This window comes from Pteropus medius, unplaced genomic scaffold (assembly GCF_902729225.1).
Source record: "Pteropus medius unplaced genomic scaffold, Ma_sr-lr_union100, whole genome shotgun sequence".
Taxonomy (NCBI): Eukaryota; Metazoa; Chordata; class Mammalia; order Chiroptera; family Pteropodidae; genus Pteropus; species Pteropus medius.
Genome location: NW_024350319.1, coordinates 26,979,007 through 27,005,033, shown reverse-complemented (window position 1 = coordinate 27,005,033; position 26,027 = coordinate 26,979,007). Strand labels below are relative to the sequence as shown.

The 26,027-nt window shown below is 34.7% G+C and overlaps 1 protein-coding gene and 1 pseudogene across 1 annotated transcript in view; both read right to left on the bottom strand.

Moving 5' to 3' along the window:
• Positions 1-26,027, bottom strand: part of SYT1 (synaptotagmin 1) — a 479,939-nt gene that overhangs the window by 46,960 nt on the left and 406,952 nt on the right. The window lies entirely within an intron of this gene.
• Positions 8,827-8,945, bottom strand: LOC120583544 (uncharacterized; annotated as a pseudogene).

Here is a 26,027-nt window from a genome sequence, read left to right as displayed (position 1 = left end):
GTAAATATTGGTGGAGTTGCTCCATCTTGCTCCTTTCCCAAGGAGTGGAGGAAATCAGGGATAGGGTGGGGAAGGTTGGAAGGAGACTGACAGAAAAGTCTAAAAAGAGGCTTTCAGGATTGTCTATCCAGACACGGTTAGACTAGATATACTCAGATTTCTTTAACAACTGGACCAGAATAATCTTGATTAAATTAACCGAATCATCTATTTTATGTACATCAAACATGTATATATTTTTTTTCTAAAATTTTGCATCAGCTTAAATTGGTTTGCCTTTCTTGATATTCTATACTCTGTCCTTTGTATGTGAAATTATGTGTCACAGGTAGGGTATAGTAGCTAGTGAAGAAGTACCCTCCATCTTCCTGTCCTCATTTGCTATAAACCGGTGTATTGTCTTGTGTATCAACAATCTGTATTATTCACTATGTTTTATATAAATCTTTGTACAACTGACAGTTTTACTATGAATTTTGGAATCTATGTACACTGCTTGTTTTTCCTATTACATGTGGTTTTTCACAAGGCAAAAAGTTGATGTGGTTTTTGTAGGTATGCTAGAAAACAAACATTTTTTTAGGAAACAGTTTGTAATTGTTTATTTTTCAAATTGTCCAAAGTATATTTCCATGGAAACTTGCCTGTTTAGGGTATTTCAAACATGTATTTTAAAAAGATTGAAAACGTGGCAGCCACAGAGATACTCTCACATAACAATATCTAAACGGTCCTTCTTTGGAGAAAAAAATGATTAGTAGCAGGATGTCATATCTCACGCATCTGTTGGTACCCACTCTTCAGAAAGCATTATTTTTGTGGTGATATGTGCTGTTCACGTGGTGTAAATGTGGCACATTAAGAGTTAAAAATGTATATAAATTGAAGAGTGTTCAATAATGGATTGGTATTTGCTGTATAGCAAACAAAATTGGCTGTATGATGGCCTCAGTTTTAGTTGTGACATCTAGCATTCTACCCATTGTCTCCCAAACCGCATGTGCAGGTTTGTACTACTACTTGATATTTCAAAATTCCTTGGTTTCTGATCATAACAAATCAGTCATTCTGAATAAAAATCCATCTGTTTCTCACTTTCCTAAGTGGTGTAATCATGTGTAATTTGTACTGTCTCCTTATAACTGTTGGGGGATCAACTAAAGATTCTATTTCAATGATTGCAGAAGGTAATGTTCTCTTATCTTTGCTCTTGGCAGCATCTTTTCCACATTCAGAATATAATGAAAACGGGCCACTTGAGCTCTTGGCCATCTTCTGAATGCATACTTTGGAGTTAATGACCTATGGATTGTGTCATTCTTCATTTAATTAGTTTTTTAAAAAATTTTTTACTCCTGGGGGCTTTCAAAAAATGTTTTTAAAGTGATATGATTCTGGCATCCCAGAAGTATACATTTCAGAACTGTCAAGGAATTTTTGAAAGTTTCTTTTACTGTGTTTAAAAAAACCACCACGTTCTTTGTTTTCATTGTATATCTCTAAGTTAGTGTTTCTTGTTTCTCAAAGGGTAATTTCAAGACATTGTGTTAGAATAACCAGGGGTCAATATGCAGATACCTGAGTCCCTATCTCAGATACTGAATGAGAATTACTGGGGTTGGTCTGGGCACCAGTGTTTTTAATAAGTATCCGAGGAAATTCTAATGCACTCAAGTAATTAAGAACAACTGTTTAACCACTGGGCCTGGAAACTGTTACTGGTCTTAAAAGTAATGATTATTGCCTTGCTTCTAGTGACAATATTTGCCCTGAGTAGCTAGACTGAAACACATTAAAGACTTTGAATTCAGCTTAGAGATCGAAAATTGAGCAAAAAATTCTTGGATACTTCCGGAGTTACATTTAAAATTGTGTGCTATTACATGTTCTAGAACTGAGAGTTGAATCTCTTCAACCATTAAAGTGGAGTAACAGCATTTTATAGTGAGATGAGAAAGAACATGAGTATAAGTATACTGCTAAGGTGCAGTACACAATGATTAGGGAGCCAGACTAACTTGATTTGAATTCTAGCTCCACGTCTATAATTATGGATAATTATTTAAACTTTTAAATTTTCAGATCCCTTATCTGCAAAATGATGATTATAGTACGTACCTCATAGGGTGGGATGAGCTATTCACTGTGCAACACTTAACATAGTGCCTGATTCACATCAAGTGCTTAGCAAATGGCAGTATCTTAAATTACTTTAAAAATGTTCTTGGTTTTCATATATGTGTATATGAAAAAGGACATAGGTAAAGATACTGGTGTTGAAAAGTGGTCAAGGAACTGGAAAAGTATTAAATGGGTACTGCAGATATTTTCTGACCCAGCTCCATCTATGTACAATGCAGAAGAAAAGATGTACAACGAATGTAGAGATTCTTTTATGTTAATGGCATTAAGTGTTGGTCTTCATGAGATGTCAAAGATTTTGGATTAAATATATTACCTAAAAAGTACTCAAAATAAACAGCTACTTCCTAAGAAAAGGGTTAAAATATGTCAACTTAATTGCATGTATTGGTCAGCTTCTCCATTCTAACTTCCAGCAGCTATTTGTATGCCAAGCATGAACAGTCTTGGTCCATATATAATTAGATATTACAGAAATTTCCAAGACCGTCTATTGTCATTTTAGTCTCTCTTCTAGCGACTATTATTTGGGCATTTCTTAATGTATTGACATTATGAACAACTTTTAAAATAAACAATTTAAATCCTAATTGGCATTCCCAATCAAAGGCATATAAAAGAATTTTATGTCTTTCATAATATGCACATAGAAGGAATAAGAAAGCAATTGTAACTCTCTAGAAATATTCCAAAAATGTCCGCAGAGCTGACATTTTATTAGCATCATATTTGAAATATTTCACTATAACTTTTATTCTTTACTGTGACTTCTTTTGATAGGTCAGCTTTCTAAACCTTATTTAATAAAAAAAAGTAATAGAATCACTTATTTTAAAGAAGGAAGAGGATTTAGATGTTAAATAGCTTAATTTTTTCATTAAAGAGGTTAATGCCTGGTCAAATTATGTGACTTGCCCATGGTTATGGTTCTAATTATAGTGCAATTGCAACCAGAACTCAGTGCCCTCCTCATTAAACTTAACTAAGGTAGAAAAAAGAGGCAGGTCTTTACTTACGAGTTATCACTAAATTCCTAGTTGCTTCTCTGGGCCACTGCTGTCCCTGAAAGTTACTGTCTCTTCAAGCAAAAGTGTATAATATGTGCGAAAATATTTCTGTTACAAAGTTAGATAGAATAGTCAAAAATTATAAGGTGGGTAGTAGAGTAGAGATAGCAGAGGTCTTGCAAGTGGAGATAAATTGAGATAAGATAAAGACAGACTAAGATATTAGCATGATCGTGACTTGCAATAATATGTATGTCTAAGCTCAAACTCATTTCCTTTATTCCCTACAGGCAGGCAACTGGGAAGATATCTTTATGTCCAATGTGTTCAGAATTACTTTACGAAATGCTGCAACAGGTTATTCTTCCAATAGAATGTCTTTCATGTAGGTTAATGTTGGGAAAGAAAGCAAGGAGGATGAGAAGAGTGCAGAACTGTGGAAACATTGGCTATGTACAGGGTCGAAGAGAGGTAGGGAGTGATGGGGAAACTGAAGCAACTGTGAAGATGTTGCAGGGGCACTCACAGACCCAGGGATGCATGAGACTCTAGGCATGGATACCTGGAAGTTACTTCAGGAAAAGGCACTGAGAATTTTTATATACCATTACTAAATTACAGAGATTACATTTATAATAGATGTTTAAAGGCCCAAATACCAGAGAATTCCAGGAATGCATAGTAGGTATTAATATTTTTAATAAAAGCACAATGGGCATGAAAGATAGCCCATACAGCAGAAAACAAAAGAATGAAATGGGCAGAAAAATATCTCAAGGACATATTTGGGGACAAATGTGGCTATTTCCAAAGGAATCTTATATTTGTGAACTTTCTTGGTTGAAAATTTATCATTTCAAATACATTTTTTATACATATATCAATATATATTATAACATGTGTAACAACTATAAATTTTGACAAGAATCACATTTCTTTAGAGGGGAATGTGGTACGTTTCTTGAGGAATGGTTTAAAGCAATTTTAAAGCAATTTTATCTAATAGCAAGATGATGGACTAGACAACCCTTAGGGGTTAATTCAAGGCTCAGGATTTGCCATTTGTCGATTTAAAGTAGCAGTTCTGACAGCATGAGAAAGTATTAGAGACCGCAGCAATGACATTCTTCTGCACTATCTTAATCTTGGGCTAGCTTGAATTTTCCAGACCAAGTTTGTTTTCCTTTTGACTGCAGGATTTTTCTGGCTTGTTCACTTAATGATAGAACACTTTATCCAGCTAACTGGCAAAAGCAGGAAAAGAAGCAGTCTTTGGAGAGTTATGTATCACAGTGTACATTTTCACCTGAGATACCAGGAGCATGTTCATGGATTTTTCCCCATCATTTAGTATGCTCTCATATAACACATTTTTCTGAATTAAAAAATGGATAATCAAATTTATACCTAGTTGATTGATGCTCCTCTCAAATTGGTAACTTTGGTCTAATACACCAATTTATTCTAAAACCCATAATAATCTGCATATGTAGTCTAGTTTACAATTTTGTCCCGATACCATTTTGAATTGTAAATTCTGGTACTCTGCCACCAGTAATTTTGGTATCATGACTTTAATTTTAATTGTGGGTGCCATTTTGGGGGGATGAGCTTAAAGATTCCAGTTATGTTTTTAAGGCTAATCAGACTTGAAAAATCAATGAATATACATAAACCTTGATTGAGCATCCACAAATAGGTAGAAAACAAAATACACAAAGTCCACAATCTCAAGAATTCATTTCCAATAGCTGATTATATAGTCCTTGTCTCTGCAGAGTTTGAAAAATTCTTTTTTTGATAGCAGTTTCACACTGAAATCCTATACCTCACTCCACCCCACCAACTATTTATTACAAATTGTTTGGTGGGAATGTTACCAGAAAAGAGTAAACGATCAAACAATAGTTCAAAGATTTGGGTATTAAACACCTATATACAAACAAATTAGGAACATACTGTCTATGTGATTTAGGAGAAAGCCAATTAAACCTATCATAAGTGATGATGATGCCTCACATCTGCCAATGATACTGAATCAACTTTTACTCTTGTTTGCTTATATACTTCTATTCAAAATTTGAAATGATAGAACTATAAGTTAAAATTATGATGTGGCTCTAAGTATATGATGCTTCAGATCTCCCAGAATAGTGCCAAAAATTTTTGTCAAAATAGTTATTCACCTCCATGCCATAGAATTTTTATCTGTAATCCATATGGTTAGGCACTGTAAAGCCACTTAAAAAATTTAATGTTGAACTCAAATTTTACATGCCAGTGCTGAACTAAATATTAAACACTTTTTTATAGCTAGTTCAGGTATAGGCTACTTCGGTTACAGAATTACAGGTATAAGAGAATTATAGGCATGTAGGAGATTGTCTAAAGATTATTTTGGGATTGGGAGGCTGGATTAGAAAAGTGAAAAGGATTAAGAAGTACAAATTACCAGTTAAAAGAATTGGGGATATAAAGTACAGCATAGAGAATATAGTCAATAATATTATAATAACTTTGTATGGTGTCAGATGTGTGCTAGACTTATTGGGACGATCATTTTGTAAGGTCTATAAATATCTAACCACTATGCTATACACCTGAAACTAATACTATTATATGTCAGCTGTAATTAAAAAACTAAAAAAAATATTTTTGGCTTACGAACCTAATCATATAAAATTTGGTTTATATTTTGTGTATAAAATAAATGTTTTAAAAACTTACACAAAAGCTTTTATATTAGCAATTGCAATGAGCATATGTTTAAGTAAATAATACTTAAATCCACTGGCTATTTTTCAAAGCTGGGAACTTTTCTTCAGCTGCTGTGTTTATTGTATAGTTCAGTGCTTAGTGACTAATACAAAAACATGATGCATATAGAGAATTTGCTTTAATTACTAAAACTCAGTTTCCTATATTTATGAAAAATCTTCCAGATTAAAATGATCAGCTTGTACCCCGCCCTCAATATTAAGTTCTCCAAAGGAAAGTAAATCCTCTAGCTGAATAATCTCGTTGAATGACACAAATGATACTATTAGATTCTATTTTCCTCAGAGAATTTCTAAAAGATATGATCCAGATCCAGGAGAGGTTATATTCTTGGGGGCCATTTATCACACTTCAGTTTTTATAGTGTTCTAGAGATGGATTCATCTTGTTAAGCTCATCAAAATAATAAAGACAAAGAAGGATTAGCATCTTTAGAAAGGCACAGGTGTTTTACATGATTAAGAAGTCAGAAGTGCAAAGTAAAAACTAGTTTAAAAAAATTTTTGTGTCTGAGTTATCTAGGGATTCACTCCTTCATAAGAGGAAAGATTTTGAAAGCTGTTGTAACAACAAATAAACTTAATTAAATTCTGATCATTCCATTGTGTGTTTTGTCTAGCTGTAAATTCTGCAAGGGACAACAGCAAAATGTACATAAAGGGTAGAGAAGTAAAAAGCTTTTTTGTTTTTGGTTTCCTTTTGAAAAACATTTTAAAAAAACAAGAATACTCATCTGTATCATTAGTTTATTTTGCTATTGTTCCATGTTGAATAGGATAAAAGTTTCTGTAGTTAGGAAATGGAAATATGTGTCTGTTCTACAAAATATATAAGGACCTCTATCATCAGGAATAAATGTTTTAATAGCTATATTTGCTGATAATAATTTCCCTTAGAGAATTTATAGGAGACGTGGAAAGTGATCCTATGTTGCCTATAGTACCAAACACCACAGAGACTACTTGGAAAAAAATCTTAGGTTTTATAAACAGCCTAGAGGTGCTTGCATTTCTACAGAATCTTGTTTAGTAATCTGAAGAGGGATCTGTACTGTGTGACATTTATATTCATTAAAACCCAGGATCTCTACACAGTATTGGAGTACAAATAATTTGGCATAGTTTGAAAGTGATAAACCTATTTTTTCCTCTGACTCTATACGTGTAGCAAGGCTAGGAGTGAGGTGCTGATATCATATCATTTTAACAAGGCTGAACATTTCCAGAAGGGCAGTACACTTGTACATTTTTGAATTTTTGATAAAGCTTTATTTTTTTCCTATTTTCCTCTCTGAATTCTAACTTTGTTTTTTTTTCTAACTTTCTGTTTTTTCCCTTCTATAAGTTCTTCACTATCTATGACTAACAAGGGGAGAGAATCGCCACCCCTCTTTTCCTGGCAAAGTCAGGGAGTGGGGAAAGGAATGAGTTCCTCAAGAGGATGTGGAAGGGAGCAAAGCACGTATGTTTGTGTACTTTTGGAAATGAATTTCTTGGGGTTAGAGTATGTTCCAAACATTATCCTGAATCACGTAGGGACCTGAAACTGAGTTAGGGGGACAATAATCTCTCAGAAAGCATAAGGAATCTGACCTTCTCTTTTGCACTAGGAATGAACTCTAATGAACTATAGGCAAAGGCATCGTATTTTTAAGAAACGCCTTCCACTTCAACCAGAGAACAGTCTCTTATCACTTAGTCACTTCCCTGAAGTAACAGACTCTCACCACTGAGAATCACTGTGTCATTTCTACTTGAAGCAGTTCTTTAACAGGGGGTGGGTACCTTGACAACTGATTAAAAAGCACGTTGACTAAAATGGTCTTAATAAGTGTGTCTCGTGACCTCCCTCCCCTGTGGTCTCATCAGCAGGCAATAAACTAGACTCATTGTCCTCAATTCTCATGTAAAAACCTATCTGTCAGAGAAGTAATTACCTAGCCAGATACATGCCCCTCTGAGGCAAAGCCCAGAAATCATTATAATACTCTATAATTAGTGTTTATTATTTTATATCTATGTATGTCAGTGGAAGTACAAAAAAGTACCCCTCAGCTGGACAATCCTATCATAACAAGACATAGGAAATATTAACGTAAAAGCTTCTTATTGTCTGCCTTTCTTTGCCATGGCAACCTTAAATCAGCTTGCTTCCAAGTAATTTGTAGCTCAACCACAGTCCCTAACCGGAACACAGCAGACCTGGCATTTCATCCCGGAGTGTCTAAAGCTTTAGCCTGACAACAGGTATAGGTATTATCTTGACAAAGACCTGTATGATAAGCTCCTCATTTTTCTCTACAGGGACAAGTAGTACATTCAGGGCTTGTTCTTGGCAGATGTTATTCTAACAGAAATTCAGAATTCAAATCCTTCAAACTCCCTGCCATGCTGTGTGCTAGATGGGGAGTAAGTACACAGAGATGCTCCCGCATTTCAATGGAGTGCTGTTACCCAGACCTTGGCTTTCGTTGCTTTGCACTTTGTAACCATAGTAGCTCTTTTATCTTCAAGGAGATTTGGTAAGAATTATCTGATTTGATGGGAACTTGAACGTCTCAACTATAGAGTTTTACAAAGTTTAGGTATACACTTTTATGTTTGAACAAAAAATAGGTTCCTTTAGGGAGAGAAAAAAAAATGAAAGTGCAACCCTTTAAAAGATCAAAACTGTTGTGTTTTAAAGTAGAAATTAAGGAATTCAGAATGACAGTGTTTTAGCTTAATGTAGGCCACTGTAATGAGAAGTAATCCCAAGAGATGATAAGTAGACAAGGGCATAGAATTTAGACGTTGTCTCTAAGCCATAGTTATTTATAGGCGAGGCAACCCTTTGTTGACCTCACAGATTGCAAGAAACTTGTCAGTTTACAATCCCTTATTTTTAATATACTTTTTTATGCCTACAGTACCTGGTCGTCCTAGTTGGTCTCCCATCCAAGTACTAACCAGGCCTGACCCTGCTTAGCTTCCAAGATCAGACAGTATCGGACTTGTTCAGGGTGGCATGGCCATAGACAGCCATAGTTATCTTGACTGCAAAATGTTGGTATCGATAGTATGTATTTCTTAGAAATACCATAGGAATTAAATGAAGCAAAGCTTGTCAAGTATTTAGCACAGTGCCCAGCACATGATAAACCCCAAATAAGGTTAGCAGTTACTTCTACTCTATTAAACCACAGTCTTACACATTGCTGTTAATCCTCTTCTGTGGGTTTGACATTCTGGGACACAGCCTACACTCTAACTTTGAGATCCTATGTATACGTGGGCTTGCTTAAGCAGGACCAGAACATTTGGGGTTTCAAGAAGAAAGGAGGCATAAGTAGGTATTTCTAGGAGATAATGACGTTAGGGGGAAAGACTGCAAAATTCCCCTTGCGGAATTACAAAGAAAGCTTCTTCCATTCTGCTAAATAAGCCCTCTTCATTTTTAGGAAAGCACTTGCTTGACCACAGGCACATATGGAGGAGTGATAGGTATTTGCTGATTGGCTGACTTAAGAAGGTATAAATACGAATAAATACGCTGGAGGAACACATTTCAAGCTGGATCTTTGCCAGAGTCTCTCTGAACTCCCAGAACTATCTGTCTTTCAGAGTATGCTAATTAGTTCCCGCTGTTAATATTTTCTCAAAAGATCTAAATGACAGGTGTGTTATTTCTTCTTTTTCGGGAGTTGAAGAGTGTTGAAAGGCCAGGATTCGAGTTAAAATCCTAGATTAACCTTCATAGCAAATGGAATCTTTTTAAGTAAAATAGGTCAATTCTAAAAGTTTTCCAAGGAGGTCAAAATGTTTCTAGAAAGGGGTTTTAGATTCCCAATCAGAAAATACGATCCAAGTGGATTTAGAAGACATAATTCGGATTATCGGTGCAGTCATTTACTTCCTGGAATGAACTTGGCAAGTTATTTAGCTTCCTCAGGCCTATTTTCCCATCTTTTTAATGGGGTAAATAATACCTATCTTTGGTTTGTGATAATAAAATGCTATAATGCATGTAAAGTATTAAGCACAATGAATGGAATATATTCCCTTTTGGAAAATTTTACTATCATCTTAGTAAACATGTTTGTCAAAGTTAGAGTGCTATTAGATGATGTTTCAGCTTACAAACATATCTATGATTGCTACATTAAGAAGCAAAAGACACAACAGAGAGGTCTATTTGAAATCACAGCTTTCCAGGGGTTTGCTACTGAACTTGGAAATAAAGATTTCAAGTAACCCAAAAGCTTGGGCTAATAATGACTTTCCACAAAACACCAGGAAGTGTCATGTGGAGTTACTGTGTTACAGTGGTCGCTCTTATTTGTGTGGGCTTTGCTTTATGACTCCTGGTGGATGCCTGAAATTATGGCTAGTTTTTCTCCTAAACATAATCTTTTCACTTAAAGAAAGCACTTTAAGGCTTCTTTGTCTTTGAATTGCCACCATCACTACTTTTGTGCTTTGGGGTACAAAGTAAAATAAGAATTACTTAACACAAGCACTGCAATACCACAACAGTTGACCTGTTAACCAAGGTGGCTACTAAGTGACGGACAGGCAAGGAGTGTATATTATCTGGAGATGCTGGGCAAAGGGAAGATTCATATTCCAAGTGGGATGGACATCATGCTTTTCAGAATGATGCACAATTTAAAACTTATGAATTATTTCTGGAATTTTCTATTTAATATTTTTGAACCATTGACCACAGTAACTGAAACTTCGAAAAGTGAAGCTTCGATGGTGGGAGGGGACTACCGTATTGTGTAGCTTAGTCTGCTCTGAGATTTTAGGATGTTTACATGGTCCTTGGAACTACTTGGAAGGGTATACAGCTGGCCCCTTTTGGTAGCCTTTAGTAGGCCAACTTTCTTTATTCTTTGAGAATGTACATGTCATTACCCAGAAATATTTTCAAAGAGATTTTAAAAATGATAAGGTTTCCTTTTGTGGTGTTCTTGCAACCTAATTAAGTAATCCGGTGATTTGTTATATCAAGCATATCCCATGGTCTTGCCTGCATTTTGATTAAATTGCTAAAAAACTCTGCTGATGTGCTTATTGGGTCTGAGGACCATTTACTAAACCTACTCTCAACTGAAAATGAGGATGTAAATTGTCAGAATCATGACAGGAACACTAGGATTAAATACTTTTTTTTTTCCCCCTCAGGAGGAGATTACCATGCAAAGATGTAGAAGGTAACAGATCCCTGATTCCTACAACCATTTTGAAAAGAAACACTGTTTTCAAACACATACTCATTTTTTTAATGACTTAGGTAGTCATTGTCATGACTTTCACAAATTTCCTACGCTCTGTAAGCAAGTAATTGTTATGAGCTTTCTTAATTTGGGCTGTAAAGTCAACTAATCACCATTTTTAGTTATGATATTAGTGTTTCTTCAAGGGGGTCCTTAGGTCGTATCTGTGTGTGGGCATTCCGGCGTGTTCCTTGGGTTAATAACTGCTGATCTGGATTCCAATCTTTATATTTTTGTTCTTGGCATGAGTTTGTGATTTAATGCTAATGTCTCATCAAAAGCATTTGTCCACCTGCAGGTCATGTTTTGTTTTTGTAGCCAATGTGGTTAGTAAATTGTGCTTTTGACCTTCACAAGTGGTTCTTAGATCAGAATGGTATTAAGGTCACTGCAAATAGGAACCCAGACTTACTTTTGATAAAGTTTATGAGGTTGCTAAAGTAACCTCTCATCTGTTGATTCTTTTAAAAGTTATTTTCTTTAAAAATTCATTTCTGTAAGTTGACTCAATCTAGCCTGTTTAGTAAAAAAAATCACAAAGATTGTTTCCAGTAGACTGTTTATTTTGGAGTGTTAAGAGTTGGTATTTATGTATCACAATTATATAACAATAGAAGATTCTCCAAACTAGGTCATACTTGTGATGTTTCTGAAGGTTTCTAGATCTGTCCTGGAGAAATGCATGCATCAGTAAATGAGATTGAATTGGAAGGATTTCATAAAGAATTTAAGCCTTGAGTATCTTCTAGTTATTGAGGAAAAGATTTATAAGGGAAGAGAAATTTGAATTTGATAATCTAAGAGATAAGTATTTTCAGTATGGTGTGTGACATAAAGAAGGAATGAAAATCCAGGATGAGGATTAATGTGGGGATGAGGATAAGTGCCATGGTGTATAGCCTATGTTTTATACAGTTAATGGCTTTAAGAATTAGATGATAAAAGAATAAATAAAATACCATACCTTTCAAATGTACTTGACATGATAATCACCAACGTTTAACACATAGTAGCTATCTCCATTTGTTCTACTAATTGGTATCATAAATTAAACATGTTCCAAAGGAAGCCCATCCTGTCCACTCTCCCCAAACCTGGCCTATTGTAGATTCCTCATGAAGGAGGATTTCCTGTTTTATTCACTTCTATATCCTTAGCCTCCAGACCTGCTTAGCACATAGTAGGTGTGTTATGTTCTTTTTTTTTTTTTAATTAATGAGGTAATAAAACTATTAGAGAAGAAGAAGGGGCAACAAACAAATTAGATATACTCTTAATAAATTCAATAGCTATTTTTGGGTACTTATTATGTGTGTAATTGAATATTGTCTTTAAATCTTCACTGAAATGCCAAGTTACCCTTAATATTTTGGACATAATAATGCTAGAATACATATAACCATTATTTATGTATGCATAGAATACATCTATAAATACATATCCATAGAATGTACATTTAGGACACTGAATGAGTATATATCTCTTCACTTATTTTGGTTAACAAGTTAGTAATTGAAAATTAAAACTTAAAAAATCCTAGTAATCTCATTACATTTGGACAGAGTTTTCTTGGAAAGAACTCATTTTCAGAAATATAATTAAATCGTCTTCTCATGTATACCACCTCCTGTTTAATTTTATTCGAGAGTGGAGTGATGACAAAATATGTGTTGAAATGCAATTATAGGCATTCCTTGGAAAATAACAAGGTTTTTTTACATAACAGATTTGGTATGCTGAGGAAATTTTGTATCACTTCAGCATCCTGGATTTTCTCAATTTCTAATCACTCCTAAAGGATTGTAGAACTAAAAGGAAGAAAGGAAAATGAAGTTGTTTATGTAGCAATGGCAATATGACCAATGTCTGAATTTTCAAAAGCAACTTTCTTATGTAAATGAGGTTAGATTTCAGGATACAGTCATAATTTCTTGGAAGTTTGAAGGATGACAGAAACCGAAGATAGTGCTTTTAAAAATCTCTATGATTTAAGTAGTCCTATGAATTTTTATATTCTATCACTAGAATGGTTAGGAGTTTCCAAGTAGGCCATTAGTACCCACCTTTATAAAAGGATAAATAAATTGGTTAAGAGTTAAGCGGTTTAGAAAGTAAACATGTTTAAAAACATGTTCCATTAATCTCTCAAAGGAAAGACTTAACAGTATGGTACAGAGTAGGTGCTCAATAGACATTTATTGAATGAATGAATGAACTTGAACAATAAAGAATAATTTGACATAAAAATCACACGTTGCTTCTGGTTAGCCCTGGAACAAGAGTCCTAGAAATCTGGTGATTAGATAAATTATATATGTACAACTTACAGTGTGACGTGATCTGATATTGGGTAGAGAAATATGAAGGTCTTTTGCAACTTACACAGCAGAAATAGAGATTCTTGTGGATCATTCCTGAAATGGGCAACTTGTCATCCTATTTCTGAGTTTAAGTTTAAAAGTCTGATGAATTGCGCATTGAAAAAATTTTGCTTCTCTTCAAGTCTAGCGCAGTATAAACTAGAAAATTGCCTACTTAGATTAAGAGAGTTTCTTGAAGAAAATGCATTGCAATGGAAGAGGAAAAAAAAATGAACTAAAATGTAATGGAATTAGAATTCTCTCAGAAAAATAAACATATGGATGAGATAGTTGCACAGAATGATTAAACATTTCTCTCTCACTGCCTTTGTTCCAAGTCTTAAAGGGTGCAACATATTTATTCTTGCAAACCAAAAAACTGGCATGGACACTGATAAAAGGAAAAGGTGGGAGATTGTAGGCTTTACGATCGGTTGATTTTTTTTTCCCATTCATTCATTCATTCATTCCTTTTGAGAGCCTGCTCTGTCAGCATGCTAGGTACTTGGTGTACACTGATAATGCCATGGTCCTGCAATCTAGAGGGGACATCAGTCAAACATGTTGGCAGTGACACTCATGTCACCAGTTGTGACACTATGTGCAATTGGGAAGCAAACAGTGCAATAATAAAGAATAACAAGCCTTATGATAGGCATTATCTTCATTTTCAAATGAGAGAATTGAAATTTAGAGAAGAGAAACTGATTTGAGGTCTTATGTTTTGTGAGTGAAAGAGCTGGGATCCTACCCCGAGTCAGATTGACCGACTTCAAAGACAGCTGGAATTGCTGTTCTAGAATCCTCCACTGCTGACTCAAACTCTCTGCTTAAACCTTCCAGTAGCTACTCACTACCTCCACAGCGTAATGTTCAATTTCCTTGACGGACCCTGCCTCTCTTTCCAACCTCACTTCTCTGCTGCAGCAACATTGTTTGAGGTACATCTGCACTTCCCTGTTGGTTTCACGCAGACATGCCCTTTGGGCCTGTTCCCTTGAGCTGCACAATCTTTCAGCTCAGTTCTTTCTCCAGGAAACCTCCATGACAGCACCAGCTGGGGTTACCTACCTATCCTATTCGATCTTTTTCAGGGCTCAGTTAATTACTGTCTGTGGACCACATCTGGCTGCTGCATGTTTTTGTAGGCCATGAGCTAAGAAGGTTTTTACTTTTTAAGGGCTGAAACAAAACTAAAAGAATAATATTTCATGAGACAGGAATTTATATGAAATTCAAATGTCAGCATCCACAAATAAAGTTTTATTAGAACATAGCCACATCCATTCTTTATATATTGTCTATGGCTGTTTTTGTATTACAAGGGCAGAGCTGAACATTTGCAAGGGACCACATGGCCTAAGAAGCCTAAAATATTTACTATCTGGTCCTTTATAGGAAAGGTTTGTAGACTCCTGATCTAAATCTGACATGTTTCTTTCTAAGTGGCTTTTCCTGAGCCAGCTCTGAGTGTGAAGGCAGGTATCACATTTTATTCATCTTTGTATCTCCAGCTCCTAGCACACTGTGATACTTAGCAGGAAAGTACTTAATACATATTTGGTGAATGCATGATTTCATACTTTTGTCTCTAGGACAGTTTTTCAAATACCATCCTTCCCTGACCCTCCAAAGTGTCCCTTCTACAGGCTGAACATCCAACCATTCCCATTCCTTGTGTGACGTTGCAAGTCCTGAAACTAATCTGGCTTAGTGGCTCTATATATGTATTTTTCTTTTTAGATGTTATCTCTGAAATTTGTGCAGAGCTAACCATTTATCAGAATGTGTACCATTTTTACATAAAAATTATACATCACATTGATAAATTACAATGTATTGTTCTGGGTTAATGAGTAATTGATTTTTAAAGGAAGAAAAGTTGAAACAACATGTTTTTCTGCCAGTGGTAAGAGAAAAGAAAAAGTATTGTGTCCGGCAGGCTTTTGGTTTATAAACTAGAAACCTTTAGTCTTCTAGCATCTCCAGTGAAGAATTAGATGTTCCTCATGGGTAAGAAAATATTAGAGTTTTTACTTTATATATATTTTTTCTTCTAAAATTAATAAAGGATTACAGATTTACTAAGATTTGAGGTACAGAGCCACAGTCACGGGCACGATTCACATGCAGTACTCAAGGGTTCCTGAGGGAGGCGAGAGAGCACCACAGCGAGGGGCAAGGTACACAGGGACCCTCACTTGTTTGCTTGCTTTTAGTATTTTGCTTTGTACTGCAGTTCCTATGGGACAAGATATACAGATTTATGGATTATATTATTTAATTGTAACAAACTAATTCTTACAAAGTGAGCATGTTGCTTAAAATGATTCCTGAAGAACATTAACTGTGGCTTGAAAATTTAATAATGCAAATATATTTCCATGAGTGAAAAACAAGAATGACAGAGCTGGCACCTCTTGGACTTCAGGAGTGAGCTCTGTGTTGCTCATGATTAGAGGTGAAAAATGATCATCTATTTTAGATGAAAAAAATTGGCTAAAAACTTTTAAAAACCATCAAAAACTTCAAATAGTCAAAGTGGTATAATTATATTTACTGTGAATCTCAAACTAAGTCCTTATTAAATATGAATATCATGCTTTTGCAAGGTATTTTTGCCGATATGACACTCTTTAAAGCTAAATGAAAACCATAATTTAATATTTACGAATTGCTGTAACACGAAGTTAAAACTGTCTTCAAATATAATGGAGCACATTTACTAACATAATAAAATTAATAAGATTTTAAAAGAGGAACATTTTCATAATTCATAAAATAACTGTAAAATATTTTCTGTTTGCTTTAGCCTTTGTTTTTCTACTTGTAAATATGTCTGCTTTATATTACTACAATAGTAAATGTACAAATTTATAAACCTACAAATAAACATATAAGGAGGAATGTATTCCAAAAGCTTTACTGATAGGTGAACATCATAAAAATTTGAACACATCTCTTCAGTAGATAACTCTATGCTAGTTAAGCAAAGATTGTAAAGAAGGAAAACCGCCCTGCACCATCACTTCAAATTTTACAAAATGTTTATCTGATTTAGAAATAAGTTTTTGATGAAAAGAGATATAATTTTGAGAAAAGAATGGCCTGTAACTCCTAAAATCAGCCCACTATATTCATTGGGTGAGAGAAACCTCTTTTTATTTCACATTCTGTTGATTTTTTTTTAAACATAGGATTTGTAATTATTTATTTTTGTACTTGTGTATTGTTGGTCTTTTTGGGACCGTAAGCTCCATAGTAGTGAGACAATATCCATCTTCATGACCGAATATCAAATGCCTAACACTGGGCTAAGCCCAAATGGTGATTGACTCGCTGATTGACTGGTTTCTAGAAGCCTGAGCTAATGAGAGGAGTGGATTGGGGGCCTGATGGTGATTGGATCCCTCTCCCTCTGGGATCACAGCAAATCTTGGACCAAGAAGATGACTTAGCCTGGGAAATAAAATTTAAGATCTACTAGTTTGGAGAATCATCTTGTATAACAAAAGTGTCAGTTCATGTTATTTTATACCTTGTTTACCTTTTCTGAAATGCTGTCAGCCTTCCAGAGGTTTGTTCTACATTTCCTAGCTACTCGTTAAATACATGGTGATTTAGACTCTGTCTACCATTATGGCCTCAGTCTAAGGACCTAACTACGGTATTATGCTAAAAGTTACTGTCCTTTCTATCAGTCATTAGAAGAACAGCTAGGCTATGCTAATCAATTAGTCTATAAATATAATCTGGATAATTTTATTGTGAAGTGATGATGTCTTAATACACTCAGTTCAGTTCAATTTGATTTGTTCAGTTCAGTTTGATTTGTTCTGATTCATTTCAATTGAATTTGGTTCATACTATAATCTCAATGTGGGGAATAAAATGCCTGATTTTCATTTAAATTTCAACCTTTATTGGGGCCTAGTATTTGCTAGGCGATGCTAGATGATGGCCACGTAAAAATGAATTCAGTCGGGTTTCTGGCAAAAGAAATTCATAGAAAAAGAACTACAGATACCTATAGTGTGTGATAAATTATGGGAAGGAGTAACTCCAGTGTGCCATGGAAACAGAAAAAGGAATAAATAGGGTGCCTGGCAACATTAATTATAAAGAGTATTTAATCATGAATAAGAAAAGGTATTTACGGGACACAATCAAAGAAAGACGAGTTTGTAATCAGGTGAAATATGTGGACAGTAAAAGATAAAGAATAATGAAGACGGGGTGAAGATATCTGAAGTTTCTAGAAGAAGCAAATACTTAAATTTGTTCTATCCATTTTTGTTTTGTTTTGTTTTGTCTTAGTGCTTTTTGCCAAACTGAAAAAGGAGGGACAAAAAAGACAAAAAGGCAAGATGCTATGAAGCTTTCAGTTCATACCTCTGAGGCATGACTTCTGAAATGATTAAAAGTAAATTAAAACTGCCCAGGAACTCGCTGGCTGCATATGATTGTCTTCCCACTGGGAAGCCATAGCTCACTGTTTCATGGCTGCTCTTTTTCTATTATGTAAACTTGTAATCAAAAACTTCCTCTTTTTTTTTTTTCAGTTGTTGAAAAGAACACAGATTCCTTCTGGACATTATTTTCTAGCAGAAATAAGAAACAGAAAAAAATGAATAAAGAGCAGTTGTTTTTTTGCTCATTAGGGCATTTGCTGTTTATGAAGTCACAGGGATTTGCATGTGTTGGCATTTGCAGGCACAGTTGGATATTGTTACTTTGTCAAAATAATCTATAGAGGGTATTAATTGTGAGTCAACTGATGATCATTTTGTAGCTCTAAAACATTTATCTTCTAAGGTTGAGGTTTCTATGGTTTGGGGATTATGGCCAATTGAAGTTAGAGTGTGCACAGTCTAGACAGTGGAATGTAGTGGGTAAGCAGACAGGCTTAGGCAACAGACACAGCTGGAGTGAGGAGCTGGACCGTGCCATTTATTCTCTCCATGACCTTGAGCAAGTCACTTAACTTTTCCAAGCCTTAGTTTTCTCATTTGTATATGGGGATAATGTCAACCTTATGAGATTATGATAAACAAAACCCAAAAGCATTGACTAGATAGATTATAGCTATCACCACTGTCATTATTTTTTCATCTTTAATTTTTTTAAAAGAAAAATAAAATACTGGTTCTTGAGGGGTGGGGTAAATTTGTCTTTAATGGATGTGTTCTTCCATGTGCTGATACTATAGGTTGGGCATGGTGTTTTAGAACTTTAGTTCTTACTTAGAATGAGCCAGTTTTGGGAGATTGGAGGGATTTACAGGTTAACTTCACAACCCATAGAGGCGAGTAGGGGGCATCATCTGCTAAGCTCACCTCTAGCCTTTGGTAGGTACCAAAATGGAAAGAACCAAGTATAGGTCTTCATGGCTTATACTCATTGATCCCAGTTCAAATCTTTATAGTTAATAAGAGTTAGTTCAATTCTTTTCTCACATATTTGCAGGCAGATACTGTGTCCTCTCTAAATCTTCCCTTTTGCGCTTTAACGTCTGATTCCTTGAACAGTTTCTCAACTGAGGATGTGTCTGCCCTCTGTGTGACCCTGATTTCCCTCTGAATTTGTTTCAGAAAGTTAATGTCTCAAGTGTGTTTCCAGAAACAAATGCAATATCATAGACTTCTCAGTGTATAGAAACTCATTTGATAGTCTCATTTTTTAAATAAATAATCTTAGTTGGTAATAGATTTTGCTGCTGTTTTACATTTTATATTAATTGTTTTGAAATTTAAATGGAAAGTTAGGTAATAACCCATACCAATAGCAGTCAAATAAAAAAACTTTTTTTTCATTGACCTACCCAAGATGAAAAAAAGTCCCATTCCTGTATCTTGCTTACAAGCAAATATTAAGTTCTAATAGCTTTAATAACTAGTTCCTTTTATAGCATTAAAGATGTTTGGACTATTTTAGATATTAAAAAAATTTCAAGTGCCTGTTATAAGAATCAAAATCTATTATAATCGTGTGTAGGCAAGTTGATTTTAAAAGATACATCTATCTATATATCAAAATTTATATCTATGTACTTTGGCTTGAAAATAATATCTTTTTAGCTTGGGCCAATGTTATATAATACTTTAATTTTATTTCATTGAATTCTATTGCAGGAATACTAAAAATATCTTTATTAAAAATAAAAGTGGCCCTGCTTACAATATATGCTTGTGAAGAGTATTTAAAATTTATTTATTTATTTTTGAGAATCAGGCTGGAATGAACCTCCTAATTTTGTGTTCATGTCTCCCTTAGCATCCTGTGAAGCTCTGATACTTTTATCTCTGAAATCTAGAATATAGACAGTCTTTAGGTTCATAGCTTCACAGAAAATATTTCCTAAGCAATTGGTTTAACATTGAGTCACGCTGGCTAGTTATTTGAGAGAAGCCCAGTGCAACATTACTGATATGGGCAAACTTAACAATTAGTTAAGTAACAAATCAAAGTGGCATAGAAGAATCATCTCTGCTATAGGACTAATACACAACAATTTTTCATATTTCTTACCTAGTTTCTTAGTAAGAATTTTAAGTAAGCTGCTTTTCCTATTAAGTAAAGCAATTCATTTGATTCAAGGTAAAAGCTGTAGAGTAGATTCATAATCCAGCCAGAGTTTTTTCCTTTTTAAAAGGATGCCAGGATGAGCATAGCCTGGGAATATGTTTGACATAGAAAAAGAAATCAGCTAGAGGAAAACAAGCTAAAGAAGTTTGAAGGGCTGCAAGTATGCGAGAGTTTATAAGGGCACATCTCTTGTTCTGGTGTTGATATTATTTGTAAAGATTTGAAAATTTTGTAGAGTTAAATGAAAGTTGGAATCTTGACCACTCAATTAGGTACCAACAATGGGCAGTGGATGCTGACTCATTGTATACAATTAGGTATTCATTGGCTGGGACACCATTAGACAAATTGGGTTGCTTTGGAACCAGGCTCTGCCACTTCTAGTCAAATTAACATAGCAACAGCAGGCTCCATCTTGTGGTATTTCATTTTAGAGAGAGGGAGAGTTTGTCCAGCAACGAGGCACTGACTTTATAATTAGGATGGCAGAGGCTCTATTTTTCCCCTTTATTTCTATTTGTTGGCCCAATTAGCTGCATTGTCTTGGGCCTGTTAGAAAAAAACACTTGGAAGAGAAGTCTGGTATCTTAGAAAATTCAAATAAGTTAAAGAATTGGAGGTGGTAGAAATATAATACTTGAGAAATATACTACTAGTCTTATTTCTTATAAAATATATTGAGTCTTGTGGCCAAATGTTAACAGGAGGGGAGCAGAATTTGCTGGTGAGCCTTAGCATGTTCTCGAATAGGTTCATCTAAGCAGATGACTGCCACGTAAATAATGGAGGTGCATTCTTTAAGCACGCACATACGTGTAATATTTACATCAGCCATATAGAAACATTTCTAGGAACCAGGATATAGTGAGAAAAAGTTAACCAAGAACTAGCTCTTGCTTAAAACCAACCAACGTTTACATAGTGCTGTTAACTTAGAGTTTCCACCTGACATTGCAGTAAGCCCTCAATGTTGCCGGTCGGTTCCGTGACTAAGCAAAACGAAGTGTAATAGACTAATTTTAGTATAGGCTAATTGACATGAACAAGAGTTGAGTCCCTACAGCATCTCATCTACCTTACAAAAGAAACAATGTAATTCGAGGACCTGCTGTACTTCATTTGCTTCCACAACAACATTGTTGTCTTGTCGTTAACACTCCAATTACATAGATGAACAGACTGATGACCAGAAAAGTTAGACTAAAGATCCAGGTTTTCCAGTTTCAGTTGCTGTTTCTTTCCATATGAATCCTGCTGTCTCTCAGGAGCAGGTCTGTTTATGGCCGAGTTACAACTCCACTGGAGGCCAAGAAGGCAAGGACAAAAGCTGGCTGGCATTTTCAGATAGGTATTTATTATTAGGCTTTGCCCTGTAATAATTGTTAAATCATGCCTTTGGCATGCCTTTTGGCAAGGTCAGGGCACATGTAAAGCATTTCTATAAAGTTAAATTCCTGTTGAGAGGCTTTTAAGGTGTTTATATTTTAATGAAGTTATTAAAATGGAAGTTCAGACTTACATAATTCATAAGCATTCACTGCCTCTTATAAAATCCTGCCACTAAACTATTTTAAAAATTATTCAGTGAAATTCTTATATAAAACATGAACACATTTTTTTAGTTAAGATTAAAATAGATTTCCAATTATAGTAAACTGAAGCTTCACTGTAGCTCTTGAGGATAGCTTCATTTTTAATGTTTCACTGCATGTAAAGAAGATACTATGACACACAACTTTTAGTATAAACAGCTTTCAAATGTTTAGTTTCGTAGCGTCTAGAATTCGAGAAATTCTCTTAAAAATGTTGGCTTTTACTTTTGTAAAGGTATATGTATTTTACATCGACTCAGTGACTGTCACAGATATCTTCAACTTGCTATTAAGACAATCGTGCTGGATTGAATGTTTTAATGGATTCAAACTCCTGCAAACATAGCTGATGAAAATCGGAAAATCTACAAGCTAATGACCTGATTTTTTTTTTTTTTTGTACTCTTTGCAATCAATCTCAGTTGTCTTTTTAAAGCAACACATTTTTAGGTTTTGAACTTAGGGTAATTGCATCTTATTTTAAAATCCTTTCTATTTAGATGCTTGATGAGACTGTATAAATGTAACATTTTACCTTTCAGCAGCAAGAGCCAATGGTAGAAGAGGCAGCAAGGAAATTTTAGAAAACTTAAAAATAAGAACTTCTCCCCATTGTTTTTCTTTCTCTTATTGATATGTAGGAACATATCAATATGTTCCTTTGTATTATAGAGATGTTAATGCATTATGTGCTTTCTTCTAATCTGTTATTTGTCTTTCAACTTCATTTATGGCATTTACTATTAATTTGGGAGGAACTGACATTTACTATATTTCTGTCTAGGTGCACATTATTCTATTAATGTGCTCTTGCTTTCAGTCCTTTGGTAAAGTTAAATAGTTTTCTCTATATTTATAAATTTATAAAGGATTTACTAAATATATTGCGATACCTGCAAACAAATGGATGCTATGCAAAGAATAGAAAAGTAATGGTACATCTATATATACCGGCCTGGAAGGGTCTCTGTTTATTTTGCTAGGTGAAAAAGATTACAGAATAGTGTGTTTCATATGATCTCATTTTTTGTAAAGTGCAAATATATTTATATGTGTATAATTTATATAGAGCAGAAGAGAAATTTTAGGTATGAAATTTCAAATTGTTTCCTCGAGCCAATGAACTATCCCTGGAAAGAGATTCGAGAGACTACTTTGGGGACTTAATTTTTTTCCTTACATATTAAAATAAGTGGTGGGATTATAGGTGATTTCAACTTTATTTCTTAAGCTTTTATGAAAATTTAAAGCTAAAAATCTAGGAAAATACTGTAAAAGCATTTTTTCCTTAATTAGGATATGAAAGTCCATAACATTGTGCACAAATGCCAGTTGTAAGATCAGTAGATCATTGTGAAATCCCACAGCTCCACATATATGTATTGGTTCTTTAAGTATACTATCACCAAATATTCATTCGACAATTTTTGGGGATAATTAATTATACTACCTTATTGTTGGCTGAAATTAGTAGTTTGAAATCTATGAATTTCTTAAGTCAACCATATCGCTTTTGTTTTGGTTAAAAGCAGTTTTAGTGTTCCTAAGAATATAAAATAATGTGCTTATTTCATATTTTTAAGTTAAAACAATTTTTAAGTAAAAAATTAATCATTTATTTTTAGAAAAAAAATTATAGGAAGCCTCCTAGTTTTCCAGGGATCACTGAGAATAATGTATAGCAAAAGTTAGGTCATTAGTAACCTACAAAGGCAACCAGCTGCTATGGTCTCTTGACTTCCTTTTACAAGGAGTTAGTCTATATAAAGCAAGTAAAATGCTAAATCTTGCCTTATCTATTCATGCTGGGCAAAAGGTGTAACCAGGGACCATTTTTGTCTTCTTCAATGTCTTTATGACTGTCATTGGGACATAATTATAGTAATGTGTACATTTCTGAGTCACTCTCTTCCTTTATTTCCTGGAGATAGTTACTACTAAAGGGGACGAGGGGGAATAAAAGAAGGAAGAAAAATCTGAAAATGACAGCTAAAATAACCAATCATTTTCAAGAACTACATTTCATTATATATTTTTCTTAGCTGCTATTTCTATTATAAGAAGATTAACATGATGCCAAAAGAATTTCATTAAGTAGAAAAATTTGTCAAATCAGTCGGAAGATGAAGACAAAATAACCAGTTCGGCTGGCTGAATTTTAAAGTTTGTAACTGGTCATTTCGGCAGGAATGTTGAGGTCTGTTCCCCAATGTATGTGCTAGGAACTTTGAGAATGCAAATATAAGCAGACACAATCCCTGCTCTAAAAGTAGCTCCTGGTATAGCAGGTGGCAAGACTATAGAGAAGAGGGAAAAAGAGACTGATATGTTTATAATACACATTAGGAATGAGGGATCAAGGGACCAAATACAACCCAAATACCCTTTTGGAAGTAGAGGTGACGATGATAAAGTGCAATTTTTTTTAAAGGTCGTTTTTGATGTTTCTAATTCTATGAGTGTCATTAGTGTTTGAGACTCAGCAGTGTTTTCTGTTGTCACTTGTTTTAGTCTAACAGGAATCTTGTCTCTCCAGATGTAGCCGTTCTGGGTTGGATTTGTGAGAGATGCAGCTATGGGGTCTATTTCTGTTACTCATGGAAAGGCATAGGGGTCCTTCTCTGTAGTCTTGTCTTGTAGGACAAGACAACACAAAGTAAAGGTTTAGAGATGTTCTAAGCCTATAACTCAAAATAGATCCATTAATTTACCTCTATCTGTTCCAGCTCCTAGAGTGGCAAGTTTTTACTACCCAAATGTAAGGTAGCAAAGAAATTTTGAAAAAGAATTTTTGAGTAGAAAGGTACCTTTGAGGTCATTCTGAATGGCTCTCCCTTTTATCTATGCTCTTTCAAACATCAAGGTCGCTTCCTAATTCTGGTATTATGGGAGGTGCTAAACAGGTCAGTATTACTCTAGCTCTGCCTTTCATGATTTTCAAACTTTAATCATATCTCTGCTCGTCTTTCCTTTTCCAGACTACAAAGTCCCGATTTTAGCCTGTCCTCACAGCCGCTTTATCCCTGTTTTACTCACTCTTCTCTGGCAGCTGGTCATCTAATATCACTGTATCTTTCCTGAGGTGGCGGTCATAACTACACATACTCCACACATGGATAAGCCTTAGTCTAGGACAAGGGGAATTTTTCCCCTCTTGTATGTATTTATAAAATCTTCTATGATAATATCAAGTCTCTTTGATGGTAGCAGTGCACTTGGTGAATGTCTTTAATGGATAGTTCTGCGTGACCTTTTTCTTGGTTTATAATCGACCTTATTTTATATTCTAATTTTTTCTTTCAATGTATTATTTCTAAGCTTGCACATACTGAAGCTCATCTACCTCATTTTGGCTTACTCATCCTAGCAAGAGTTTTTCTATTTACCCACTGAACTTGGCATATCAATGGCTGAAAGTATTTGTCACCTTCAAAATTGGAAGTTTCATGGTGACTAGTATAAATGCTTTAGCACAGACCACTTTGGCACTCACTATTTCCACTTCTCCATCTGTGGATTTCTGTTAACATTTTCCAGATGAGCTCTATTTTCATGATAAGTTGTCTATTACAATTCCATTTTTTTTTTAATTTTAACATTTAAATATCTAATATTGTTTGACTCACAGAGTTCCATAGTGATTTAGAGGGGGAGTAAGTTTTTGTACAACTACATCTACTGCCCATTTCCTACCCCCCCCACCCCCACAATATCACCTACTGTCTTCCAGAGTCAGCCCTTGATAAAGTTATGTAGTAGAAAGGTTTTCTCTAGTCTTTCTCTTCCTAGTAGGCACTCAAATCCCTTAGACTTGGACTTTCTTCTAAAATGTTTCAGCAACATCCCTTCATCTTTGTCACTGATATCACTGTACTGTTTTGCTTTATCCTCTTTAGTGTGCAAAGAATCAATCACTAAAATAACATGCCAATCTGTATACAGGAGAGAAACTAAGATGTCTTCATACCAGAAATCTATTACTATTTCATGTCTGATCTTACAGACTCATTGATCATGTCTTTGCTGTCTGAGAAGCCAAAAACTAATTAAACAATCAACCAACTAATTTATATTAGTGACTTCCATGATGGAATTTTAATTTTGGTATAAAGAAATTTTGGAATGGAGGAGAATTTTTGGTACCTCTCAAACTCTAATGTGTAGTTAGCCATCTGCTCTCCAGGTTGAACCTGCTGAGAAAGGATAAAGACTTAGAAGTCGTATGTTTTATTCATGGATTCTGAAGACAGACTGTTTGGATTGACATCTTGACTCTACACGTACTAATTCTGTGACCTTGGAA